This window comes from Drosophila kikkawai, chromosome 2L (assembly GCF_030179895.1).
Source record: "Drosophila kikkawai strain 14028-0561.14 chromosome 2L, DkikHiC1v2, whole genome shotgun sequence".
NCBI lineage: Eukaryota > Metazoa > Arthropoda > Insecta > Diptera > Drosophilidae > Drosophila > Drosophila kikkawai.
In genome coordinates this window covers 11,258,065-11,271,857 of record NC_091728.1, presented here as the reverse complement: position 1 = coordinate 11,271,857, position 13,793 = coordinate 11,258,065, and the positions used below count along the sequence as shown (strand labels likewise).

Below are 13,793 nucleotides of genomic sequence, written 5' to 3'. Positions count from 1 at the left end.
TGCGCGTGTCCACTCAAATCGAATTTACATGTTAAAGAGCTGTAAAAAAATGGGAAGAAAGCAAGTGATATTATGCTCCATATCTGAACGAAATAAATTTGAAATAATCATGTTAGGGTTTCGTTTTTTTTGGCTGTGGACGAATTAATGTAAGGAAGGAGGCACTGAAGGTGGAACCCAAAAAAACTTATATTTGAAAATGAATATTAATTGGTTTGTGATTTATTAATAAAGATATATATCAAGTTAGTTAGTTAAGTTGCTGTCATGTAGCTTAACCCTTCATATTATATATACAAATATATTCTATATAAAAAGGTAATAGCTTTGTGTTTAGGAATGGTCCTTGTACAAGCCATAAAGCACTTTGTGCAGTCCATAAAATCCGAAATTTGCGTTTAATTAGTGTTTTTACATGTCATTGATTTCCCACATATCCTGGCAGCCGTCTGCTATGCCAGGAATTCCTATTGGGGTTCTAATGAATACTTTTATTCGCTGCACACGGTGTTAGAACAGAACTGGTTTTAGGTTTAATTTAACTTAGAGCTTATAACTAAATAAATTGCATTATTTATTTTTTCCTATCAGTCTAGAATGCATCTTTAATTAATTTAAATTCTAACATCAGTTTGAGCACAGCTAAGCCTGCAGTCCTTGACTCCAAGTCAGCGGATTCCCACATTTTATTTAGTTTATTATGTAATGAATATTTGTAAATCTCGCCGAGTGCAGCCAGGAATGGGTCTGGGTCTGGGGCCAGAGGTTCGCGGTGCAATCGTCTCGCAGGGGCCGCACATAGCTACAGGCTTGAAGTAGATTTAATTTGCGTATGAAAAATTCCTTTTGCAGTGGAGCTGGGTGAGTTCGGGGAGCAGTAGATGGAAGCAGCAGCAATTCCCCAAACGAGTTAGCTTTCGAGTTCCCGGTTTTCTTGCTCTTCCTGCACTATGGGCTGCATGAACTAATTTCTAGCTCCCCTTGAAAGGTATCAGCAAGGGAAATATAAAGGGTTTCATTTTGTTAATTTAAAATTTACAAACAAAAGTTTATTTTACAATAAAAGTTGATTTTATTAGAGGTTAAAGTCCTAGTTAGTTAGCTATTGGTTCCACTGTGCAATGCCTGGCTGTGTCTTTCTCGCCCATCGTCTTTGTGTGTGTGTGCAGTTGTTTAGAGGATATGCATAAGAATGCCTTGCATTTCCGCTTCAGTTTAATGCGAGTGTGTTGGTGAGCTTTATTTTCTGCGCTTGTTTTTCGCAAACAGTGATTTCCTACTGGCCCGGGCCCCCTCATCCCGATTCTTCCCATCCCATTCCCATTCCCATCTCAATAGCGATTCTTGTTCCCATTCCCCGCAGCCCTTTTGGGCCCAGCCCTCTGCCAACAAAAGTGGAATTGCTGCGAGTTTATTTTATGCTTTGAGCAAAGTTTCGTTGCATATTTTAAGGCAGTTTTGCCGGCTGCAGTTATGTATGTACTAGACGCAGAAGAAAGAGTAAAAATAGAGAAAACTACAAACAAACAACGAGAGCTAAAAAACAATCAACTGCGATTTGTTGTGGAGAAATGGCGGAATTATGCAAAAGTCAGGAGGGTCGGTCGACTTCGGAAAGCATATTTTCCGTGCTCGGCGGGCGTTTGTCAGTCGGACAGATAGCTCAGGCATTTGAAATAATTTGATGTTTTTATATTTATTAAATTCCGCCCGCTGCTGCTGCCAGCGACCTTTTGCAAACAACAAAGTGCCAGCAAATCAATTACAAAGCACACACACACACACACACACACTCGACAACCACATTCAGGACTTTGCAATGGCAGAGCGGCGCTTTTCACATTCATATGTGTTCTGGTTGGAATCGTACAAATATAGGCACACACAAATGCCCGAGTCCTTTGGAGTTCGTTGTCCGTAGTTCCGTTCCGTTTGGTTCAGCTTGCATGTTTGATGCCTATCTTTAATTAGAACGGTGCTAGAATTGATGACGGGCCAAGTCAGCGGCTCGTTTTGTTGAATGGCGAGAGCCGGCCTCTATCACCGGGTAATTACCTGACAGGAAATGCAAATCTAGCCAAAGGATACGATTATTTTTCTTTTACATCCACATACAACTCCTGCTACAGCTCCTCGTTCTGTTGAAAAGGAGGCGTGGCATGGCATACCCATTTTAAATTAAAGTTTCGACAGCTTGGCACAAATTTGTTACGAAAAGGGATTTTCGAAGGGCCTGTCTCTGTCTCATCATAATCAGCGATGGCTGTCGAGCAGCTGCTGCCGTTGCCACTGCTCACTTCTTTGGGTCACATAAACGGCAACATGTCAACCTCAAAAACCGCAAAACTTGGCAAATAAGTTTCTTGCCTTTTTCGGGGATTTGACTGGGGTGAAAAGAATAACAGAAGAGAGCGCGGCACGTTGACGCTGCTTCGATTGAAAATCAACTCTTACACGCACGCCCAGACCCACACATGAGGGTGCCAAATGGAGAAGGGACAGTGTGATTGGGGGTACAATAACTGCAAAATTATTATCAAAATAATTTTTAGATATAGTTAGATAAATCACAGATTTTTTAAAGTAATTTGTTCTTGTCCTGTGCAAGGCCTTTCTACTTATAAAAAATTGCTTAGGGGGACTATATTTTGTCAAAGCTTCCGATGTTGAAACATAAACCTCTCGTAATTCAAGCGTTTTCCCACTTACTTTGCGCCACGGTATCCTGTATTAAGCCCCAACAAATATTGGGTTTCCTTTTGCTGGAAGGAAATTTGTAGCTTGGCGTTATTTTCAATTTGGCTGTTGATAAGCACAAAAATCACAGAGTTTTTCGTTTAAATTTTTATGTAAAGACAGGCCGGAAAACACGCGCCCGCATCCCAGACGCACAATCACAGCTATCGTGTTCCTCCCCAGCTTTTCTACTAGTGGAGCAGTCACTTCAATGTCAAGCCCCAACGATTTCCTCTTGCCAGGCTCAGCTCACTCTCATCAGCATATCAATGGCGGGGCTAAAAAGTGTGCTATGATTTTGTCCCATTTTAATTACGCAGCGTCTGTCGCGCCCTTGTTGCTGCTGCTGCTGCTGCTGCTGTTGTTATTGCTGCCGAGCAGCATTTCTAATTTTACGCTAGAGGAATTTTATATGACTGAATTATGTTGTATGAACCATGGCCAAGTGAACTGTCCGTTAATAATTTACAGGAGAAAAAAAAAGAAAGAATTCCAGGAAAGATGGAAAAACTTTAAACGCTTGTGTGTGTTTGGGTTTGGCTTTTTCTTTTTTTTTTTTTTAATTAAGCCGCGTCAGGCTTTAAACATTTCCCAAATCAAAGTTGTCGGCAGCAGTTCCTTCAAGTATCATCAGCCCAGCCTCACTTGCATACCAAAACAGATATCCCCGAAATTATGCTAAGCATATGCTTAGGAAGGGACGAAGGGCGGCAAGGAGGACGTGGGCCGACCTGGTAATGACAAGGGCTCGCCCACTCTCTGCTTCGGTTGGACTCGACTCGAGCCGGGACGCACGGATACGCAGCGATCCAAAAAGGACAACAAGCTTTATTAATGTTTTATGTGTATCGTGTGTCGCATACCAAGTAGCAAATTCTACGAAGGAACCAAGGAACCATCGACAATGTCAATTGAAAAATCTCGTGCTCTTGAACCTTAAACCAAGACACAGGGATAAGTCAATAAGCAGGCGAAGACCAAATAATTAGTTCAAATGAGCTACAAAAATGGCACCATTCAGGACTAATAGCTGGGTTTTTTGTGGGCAGTATTAAACGGCTTTTTGAAAGAACTTCTTTAACTTCTTTTTCCCAAGTCAAAAAAACTTAAGGTGTATTTAAACTTACTTAAAACTAACTACAGCATTGGTATGAGATTCTTTTTCTAACTTAAAAATGTACTATTTAGAAAACCAAATGGTAAAGATTGAGCTAAGAGTAATTCTGTTTGATCAAAGGAATTTGCCACTAGAAGAAAAGTTGCTTGCATATCATAATTCAAAAATACATATGCTCGTTACTCATCTTATTATTGTATTTCCTCTAAGTATCAGCGGACTTTCAAGCCGTTTGCGTGTACGCATTTTAAACTCAGTCCTATGAGTCCTTTTAATTTTTAATTTACCAGAGTAAATTACCTTTAAATAGTTGAAATTAATTTATACAAAAGTCTCTGAAAATGTCTTAGCATTAAAGAACCTTTTTAAAGTCTAGAACGTTTTAAATTCCAGCACAAAATAATTTGATTAACAATATATGTAGCATAAGTAGTCCTCTTGAATATTATGAATATTTTAGCAGAAAGTATCATTTTAGTCACCCTCGTGAGATAGACCACTTCCCTTACTTTTTTGAGGCAACACCTGGTAAAAAGCCGCAATGAAAATGCAGCTTGTGAAAGACTAGATAAAAAAAGGGAGGACAGAGCGAGGGAGCGAGACCGCCAAGCATTTTTAATTAAACAGCCGCGCGAGGCGATGAAGAAGCCAGCGAAAAGGGAAGGAAACCCGGGCGAGCAGTACCAGCCATAAAATAAATCCACGCCAAGAGTATGCAACAAAAGTTTGCAATTAAAATTCAAATAACATGCAAGACAGGGAAGGCGCTGAAAAGCCAAAGGAGCGAGCAAGCGGACGCACAAACAACTCAATATGTTGAAAAGCGGCAGAGACAATTCTTAGAAAACCGCCAAAGCAGCTTTCTCTCACATATGTGCGCTGAGATATGTACAAACATATGTGCCGTGAATCACACACAAAATGTAATAAAGCTTCGCTTTCCCGACGCTTTCCCCACGCTTTTCTTCGACGCCAGCTTTCACCCATTCCGTATCATGTCCGCCATGCGTTGTGCACTTTGCGGTGCGAGCGAGGAACCCGGGGACTTGCCGCGTGGCAAACATCATCATATTCATTATTATGACAGTTGTTGTCCCAATTAAAACAATAACAAAAACAAAAGTCGTAAGTTTACATGGTAATTAAATATTTTAATATGCCTGCGTGCAAGGAGCGGCAAGAGGAGCTTCAGCGAGCAGCTCTCCGCCATTTAGCACTCAACTTGGGGCGCCCCCATTGGAGGCTTTGCAGTTTGGTTTTCGGTCTCGGTTTTTGGTGACTGTGGAAATGAAGAGATAGCACTGGCGGTGGCGGTGGCGGCGGTTAAAATTGCCAACAGCTTGCCAAGTCTGCAGAACGCAACAAATTGTCGGCCATTGTGTCTGTGTAACATATTGTGAATTTTATACACTAGAACAAAGCATTAACTTTTTCATTGTGATTTCTGTGTTGGAAATTTACCAATATTATATCATTTTCTTGATTATATTTTGATTTTTATATTATAAGTTGTAATGATTACTGTCCCTGCTTACAAAACATGATAATTCTACTACTACTTTTTATACATTTTTGAGTAAGAAGCTATAATATGACATTTCTATCAGATGTATTAAGCCATGATAGAATTATAATTCTACTATGTATTAAGCTGTTCTAATAGCAAGTATAAATAATTTTTATATACAATTTATTACCTAATTTCACCCACGAAATTTACCATCAGCTAACTTCTCATTGTCCCAGTCTTCAACTAGTGTGTTGCTTAATTCAGACTTGTGCATTTTCTTCATGGTTCTCCCTTGTTTCTTGCAGTGCATTTTTAATTTTCTAATTGTGAAAGTTATGCGTAGCCCACACACACACATCTCCCATTCCTGGCTCACATTCACACTGCCAACCGCGTCGACACTCATCATCCTTTAGCTTCGGATGTCGTTGTTTGAGTGATTTTCATTCTATTCCAACTGTTGCTCAACTTTGGGTATTGTTGGGAGAGGCATGGCGTGTGTGTGTGTGTGTGGTATTTTGCTATGCATTTAATTACAACTTTATTTAAATATTTTGTGCGCCGTGTCGCAGGCTATATTATATATATTTCACCACCTGAGCCTCCTCCAGCAGCAGCAGCAGCAGCAGCCGTCGCCCGGCAACGCCTTAAACTTAATTTCCTCCTTCTTTTCATCGGTTTGGTATTAATTAATTCAATTGAATGCCGCGTCTGTCATTTCCGCTGGATCCGTTTCGTACTCGCTTTCATCGACTTGTTCGATTTAATCTGATTTGAGCACGCACTTTGCCATTATTGAATTTAAAAAAAAAAACTTATACAATATTACTTATTTCGGTTAAGTAAGACAATTCATTCAATTTGTGGCCACTAAATCAACCATAATAATAACCACAACAAATGGTAGGCCGCCTATAAGAAACCGAACAGAAAAACTGGAAGGGAAAGCAAAAAAAGGAAAGGAGGCAAAACACCAAGCCGCAAATTCAACGCCCAATTTGTGCCGCGCTGCTGCTTCCTTTGTCAATAACAATTTACTGGATAAGAACCAGGACGATGCAAAGGACAATAATCGAAAACAGCAGCAGTAGCGAGTAGCAGCCGGTCAGTAGAAAATATATTTCCTTTTTTGTGTTCCTCTAATATTAATAATCCGGTATACGCAACGGACTCGGACTCAGCCTTGTCCTCGTCCTCGTCCTTGGTCCGGGACGGGACGGAACGGGACCTTTGAGAAGTTGCGACCCAAAAGCGATCAGCCATCTAGCCGGGCCAACAAATGAGTTCGGACAGAAGGCTGAGGCGAAGGCGGTGCTCCTAATATGTCACTGTTGGTGCCAATAACAATAATAAGCAGCAAAACAAAGCCTAAAAGCTGCCAACCATAAATTCACTTGGCAGGCATGGGGGCGAACCAAGACGTTGACAATGTCAGGCTGAATCGGAGTTACAAGGAGCAGCGGTGGTGCCCAGAGCCAGGCCAATTTGTGCTGAAAATTTATGAAAAGTTCAATTTATTGAGCCACATTATTTCTTTAGGCCATAGTTGGCTTAAATTATGGCTTGTGAAATATTCGGTATGGCGGCTATTAATTATAAATCCATGATTACGGCGACAAAGGGACAGATAGAGATAGAGGGTTTTTACAGTCATTACGCTTAATGCTAAAATAAAAAGGTTTTGCCTTTTAATAATTCTTTCTCTCGGTCCAAAATTCAAAAAAATTCTCTGCCAAAAGATCAATCACAAAAAAAAACGTCAACGAAAACATGTAAAGTCAACAATTTACTGCCTCTCTCGTGTGTGTGTTTTTTGCACTCAAGTCATATTTTATTTAAAAAGTTTTTGCATTTTACTTGTGAATTACTCACACATGAAAGAAATGTTGGCATATCAATTTTTATGCCATACGCATATGTATTATTTTAGCATTTACATGTGGGCGGTGTGGGAGGCTTGTGTGTTAGGTAACATATGCCATAAATTGCCTGAAGTGCTCCGTCGACTTCTCTGTGCTCCCTCATATTTTCTCTCGTCCATCTTTTAAGTTGGGAACACCAATGCCTTGGCATTATTGAAATTTCTTGCCTTTTTGTTTTGCTTTTTTTGCTCTGCGTTGTTTATGCGGGCCAGACAATAACCCTCTCTGCCGCGCATCAATTTTACATCAATCCATATTGGAATGTATGGCTCTCGCACACCCACAGGTTTTTTTGTATATGTTTTTTTGGTTACTTTCTGTCAGAGTAAGTTGATTTGCATATTTTCGATATTTTTACCCTGTTTGGTCTCGATTCTTTCACAACATTAGCAAACGCATCTTGACTTTGTAGAGGCCCCTTTACACCCGCAGGACTATTTGTGGATTATTCGTAGATGCAGATGAAAAAGTTACAGTTTTCTTACATTTTTAGTCGCGAGAGTGATTTTTAATAAATTAGAATAATTTTTTAAAGTTCTAAACATTAATATTTTATGAAAATATGGATAATATAAAGAAAACTTCTTACCTTTTACTAAAATATATCGAATTTCGTAAAGTATTAGGATAATTTATGTATATTTTCTCTAGATAGTTCTCGTATTAAAATATAATATAAAATATATATAATAATATATAGCTAAAATCTTTACTAAAATTACAACTTTGTTGATATTTACCTCTGAGAATCGATTTACTTTTTATGCCTTCTTCGTTGAACTTCTTGCCAGCAAATTAATTTGTTAAGCTTTGTTGTCATATTGTAGCTTCATTAATTAAAACCAAGGAAACGCAAACCAAAGCCATGATCCCCAGATTTGCTTCAGGTACAGATAATGAATAATGAAAGTCATCACGAGGGGGCTGGGGGTCCGGTATGGATATCTCTTTGCCTATTTCTGAAGCCTAGGACTTAGGCTGGCGTTTTGTCAAAAAGTTAAGTTGTGCATTTTTCTGTCCAATAAGGAAATTATTTTACATGAGTCAGCACAGGCAAAAAGGTGAAAGTAATTACAAGCTAAAGAAGCACTATCATCCCGAGAACGTGATTGAGGAGGGAGGCTGTATGTTATTGGGCCATGAGAAGCATCCAAAGCATTTGTAACGATGCAAATTGATAATATGTGATTTTGCACATTACTGGGGAATATAATGATAATATATACATATTTTTTAAGGAGTCAGATTATAAAGGAAAGAAGAAAAATAATCCTAGAGGCTTTAGTATTTGCAACAGCTAGCTAATCACCAGTTGAGCTGATTTAGAAACTTATAACTAATTTTTTATTATAGGTGGAAGTGTCATAGACTGGGTTAAAAAATAAAACTTACTTTCAAATTGAGCTTAAATTTAATTTATTACTTTATTGATTCCAGTTTGCTCTGGTTTGTTGTCTAGGTGAGCTGTCGTACATTTTGTTATCAGGAATTTCAGCTGCGGTTTTCTGTTCTGTTGTCCTTGTACAGGTTTACTTTGGAAACCCTCCTCCCCTGTGGCCAGATAAGCATGGTGGTGGTGGAGAAGGCGTATGCAACTCTGCGACAATGCGCGCACATGACCCCTTTTGCTTGACCTCACTTATCTTACTTAGTGGTTTAGTGCGCTCGGCCCGCCTGGTGTTCTGGTTTCCTCTGGTCTGGTCGGCTTGGTCCTGCCCCATCCCTTGCCGTTTCGGACAAAGACAAAAGCCGTAGCTCCCATTGACGCTACCACGTCCCTCGCACTTTTTGATATTTATGTCGCCAGCTGTTAGCATTAGTTGACTGGCTTTTAAGGCGACCAAATGTTGGGGGCGTTTGTGTCTGTGTGGGTGTGTGTGTGTGTGCTTGTGTTGTGGCGAAATGTGGACGAGCTGCTATGTTGTTGTAGCTGTTGGCGCATTAGGCTTCAGGCCACAAAAGCTTAGGCTTCTCCTTCCTGTCCATCCATTTGGGAAGAGTTTTTGCGGCTCCCCAATATCCATTCTGTCCCCACCGGTTCTCGGTTCTTAGTTCTCGGTTCTCGGTTTCCCCCTCTGCCCGACTGATGTGTGTACGGGCAATAAACTTGTCGCTTGTTATTATCATCTTAATCGCCTCCGACTCGGTCTTTTTTGTGACATTAATGTATATATATACTTTTTTTTTGGCCGTTGTTTTGTTCTTTTATGTAGTACTCCCGCCCTCCTCATAATTGCCTGTCGTTGCAACAGATGGTAAAGCCCGAAAATTGATGAAACTTTCAGTAAGCTGTCCATGAACTCAGTTCCACCTTATAGCTTTAAGCTACTGGACAACCCGTGGTCTTGGATTGGATTAACTGAATTTTTCAGATCTTTCTTATTAAAGAACATTTATCAAATTGTAAATTTACACAATTTATACTCTTGCAAAGGGTTTCATAAATTTACTAAAAATAAATTCAACCAAAACGAGGCTTCCCAAGCTATTCCTGTTTTGTTATTTTCCTGTGAAACAATCATTTACGCTCCAACATGTCTTGATCCTAGGAATCCATCTAGGAGGGTATACAAACTTCCACTCTGTTCTTAGTCTATGTTTATTTTTTTAAATAATGCGTTTAGGGGCACGTGACAAAGTTCTGAAACAGGAAAGCCTATGCTGTTCGCTCTCCTATGTATCTCATTCCATAATCTCGACGCGTCGCGACATTTGCTGCATAATAATAAACGAGAGGCAAAAGACTCTAGACAGCTAGCAACAAAAAAAAAAGAAGAAAGTCTGCGACAGGCAGCGATTTGAGAAACAATAAAACAAAGACTAGCCTGGAATGAAGTGGCAAAGGATGGAGGGGGGACTGGCATTGGGGAGACAAAAGGACAAAGAAGCTATGCATACTTTACGGCTATATGACTGTAGGCTTAGCGACATAACATTTATGCTTTGTTGGATTTTGTAAAAGGACCGCGGTGGGAGTGGACCCAATGTGATTGCCTCCGTCTGGTAGTTCCTCCAGGTGAGGCGGGTGTGAGGTGGGGCCATATTAATTCTTGGCTGTAAGGTTAAGGTAAGATGGGGGATGGAAAAGTTTACGCTGGATTGCGAACCAGCAGGGTATTAGGCTTATAAATGGTGAAAGAATATAAAAGAATGGCAGGGGTCCCTGGAAGATTGACTTAAAGTTTGTTCTAGCAATGAAATTCAAAGATGTAGTCAGTGAATAGAACAATATCTGAAGAGGCAACTAGGGTGAACTTTAACTTAATTCCCTATTATTATGATTATTAAAGCTTTATCTTGGGAGACAACTAGGGTTACCTTAATTTAACATATTTCTTTGTATTTTTAAAATTATTTAAGATAGCTTATAAACTGACACGGCTATAGGCACCAGGCTTTATCGGGACGGAGATGCCTTGATCAATATAACAACCAATCAGTTTTAGTTTAAATTCCACGTTCTAACTCAATCTGTTCCAGGGCTAAATGTATTATTTTGATCAACAAGAATTGTATTTTAGTGCTTCAACTTGACGATGGCTTGGTACATGTGCCAAGGAACTTTTTTCCAAGCTTCAAAAATCTTTGCTAAAGTAATTTTAGCTATTTATCAAGGTATGACATTGCGGATTTCGCAGGCATTTAAAATGCCAGCAAATCTCAAACTTCAGACTTACGTTTCTCGTTCGCGTTGGCCACGTGTAGAGCTCTCCCTTAAAAGCTATCAGCCGAAGGCAAGATGGCACGACTACCTGGGGCTTGGTCTTGGTCTTGGGCTTACTTTGCATTGTTTTCGTTGGGAGCCGACTTAAGTGTTGCTGTTTGTTCTTCGCCATTTACTGTTTTGCACATTTAGCTGGCAGGCATTGTTGCTGCTGTGTTGTCTACTTATGGGCGCCGCCGACTTAATGCGTGTGTTGAACCAACCTCAAGTGCTAGACAAGTTTTTTGGCTGGCTCATTTCATTTCCAGGGGGGCTGGCTGACCATCTGGCAGGTCTTTTTTTTGGCAGCTTATAAATAACGCAAATTAAACAAAACAGCAAAAATGAAAAAGAAACTTTGTGGCTGTCCGGAAACTTTTTGTCCATCATGATCATCATCAATATGTTTGCATGTGCGTATATCTGTGACGGAGTCTGTGTATACTCAATATAATTTCTGTCAAAAGTTGAAACTAATGAAAGCCAAAAGCCATGCTAATAATAATAAAACTTTATCCTGCACTCCTCGCCGCAAAACTTTTTGCATTGTCCCTGTCGCTCTCACCTCCAGACACGCAGTGAGCCATTCGGTGGTTGACACTTGAGCTTTAGTTCGGTCTCGGTGGAAGATGGACGTCCTATATATGTAGTCGTCTAATACATTTCATAAATATTATGACAAGCTCAATAAAATATCAAAGCACGCCTACTGGGGCGTGTACGTGCTTAAAATGAAGGGAAGACCAAGATTGAGTCTGCGTTGGCAGGTGGCAAAGTGGTTTTCTCTCTTTGATGCCAGGTTTTTTATTTACTAAACTAAAAAAAAAGGAGAAATTTAAGATAATTAAAAATCATTTTAGGTCCGCTTGAGCTCAATTACATACAAAACCCATAAGATTGCCGGAATGAGCCTACAATTTCGAAACATTCAAAAATATCCCATAGATTTTGGGGATCAATTCAGGCTTTGGTTGTTTCGGTCCTTCTCCTGGCAATTTGGCAAGTGTCCGGACGGTTTATGAAATTGCCAGGTTTTCTGCCGAAAATTCCTTTATCTTGTCATCATCATTGTCCTTCGTGTTCTCGTCTTTGTGTGTTTTTTGTCATTTGTCCTGGTTGCCAGCAATCATAAATTGCTAAAGCCTATTCGGAGGGAAAACGCAGGATTCAGGGGGCGACCCGACATCTTAGTGCGCCACACCGCCCCACGTGTGCTGCGTCTCATAAAGTTTGCGGCATTTTAAGCTGGCCCGGCTTACTAGATAATCCCGCATAGAAATAATGAGTGTTGCCATGTGGTCGAACGTCTTTGACTTGCTTTCCTTTAAAAAGAAAACACAAACACACACACACAGATAGATTGGGGCATTTGAGGCTGCCGAAACACAACAAATCCCCATTTAATGGAGTAAGGGCAGTGAGAAATTCCAACATCAAATATTCTGTAGTCCATGAAATTTTCCCCTGCCGAGAGGCTCAAATAGTTTTTCCATCCAGCAAAAACCGCAGGCCAGTCAAGTTAACTTTGCCGTATCCTGTATGCGCCAGGACTCGAGGCGAATTTCTCTATATTTCCCTCTGTCTCTCGACCCTCTTCGCACGTGTTGACAATTTTTTGGCCACAACTTTACATTAGGCTAGAAGCAAAAACTAATTATATTAAAATGTCATGGAAAATGGTTTGTATTTTTTGTTGGCATTGGTCGTAAATGGTTGTTGGGATTTTCAGTTTGCCTTACCAGTTGGTTAGATTATTCAGTTTAATGCATTCATAAACGTGTGTGTGTGTGTGTGTGTGTGTGTCCAGAGCTTGCCAAGTCGCTTTTTTGCCTTGGCAGTGAGACGTGGCTACAAGTTATGGACTAAAAAGTTGTTGGCAAAAGTTGTCATAGCCTAAATAAAGAGTTAAGTGGGTTAAGTCTGAATATATATTTGAAATGTAATCAACACAGTGGCTGACAGCACCTGGCAATTGAAGAGAAGGGTACTGTCCCCTAATTGACATTTGGTGAATAATTTACATTGATTCAAATCAATAGAAAATCACTCGATTATACCCATAAATAATCACAGCAACTGCCGGCACAGCAATGATATGTTAGACTTTTCGGAAATTTATTTAATTTACTTTGGAAGAGTATTAATTTTTTCCATTATATCAATGTCAAATTGAAAATCCCATCCTCTACAGCTAAACCTTTCAAATTATATACACTTTATCACCTTTACGCTCTGTAGTACTAACCGAGAAACACTCTTTTAATTTTGATTAATGGCATAAATGTCGACTTTTTGGCCCGCATCATTTATATGCCTGACTGACCGGGAACTCGGTATAGGCCTTCTATAAAACCTGATCCAAAAAGTTTTCTATTTTGTTGTTATCGATTACATGATGAATTGCTGAATGCGATTCCGTTGACACTTTCGAGACCTTTAGCAAAGCGCTTTCACAGGCCAAGAAATACGATTACTTTGGCAATTTAATTAAAATTTCCCACTGCATACTTGCCGATGGAGTTGGTAATAATCGCTGGCTGCTTTTTGTTCGGTGTTTCTCAACTAGCGTAAAGTTTATTTTTATTACTCTTTCAAGTAACATTAAAATTTAGTTGCATACGCAACAGCTCAGAGGAGGGCAACGGGAGCGGGCCATAAAAATCCTCCAGTGTAAAACTATGCTGCGCTTTTATAAGTATTTTATTTGTAGCAGCCAGCCAGCAGCTCCTGGGAAACTGGCTGGTGGAGTGGAGTGGAGTGGAGCCGAGACGGCAGTCTGTTTCTTAGACTCAGCAGATTTAGCAA

General features: G+C 40.0%; 1 protein-coding gene across 1 annotated transcript in view; it reads left to right on the top strand.

Moving 5' to 3' along the window:
* Positions 1-13,793, top strand: part of Lar (tyrosine-protein phosphatase Lar) — a 104,685-nt gene that overhangs the window by 34,185 nt on the left and 56,707 nt on the right. The window lies entirely within an intron of this gene.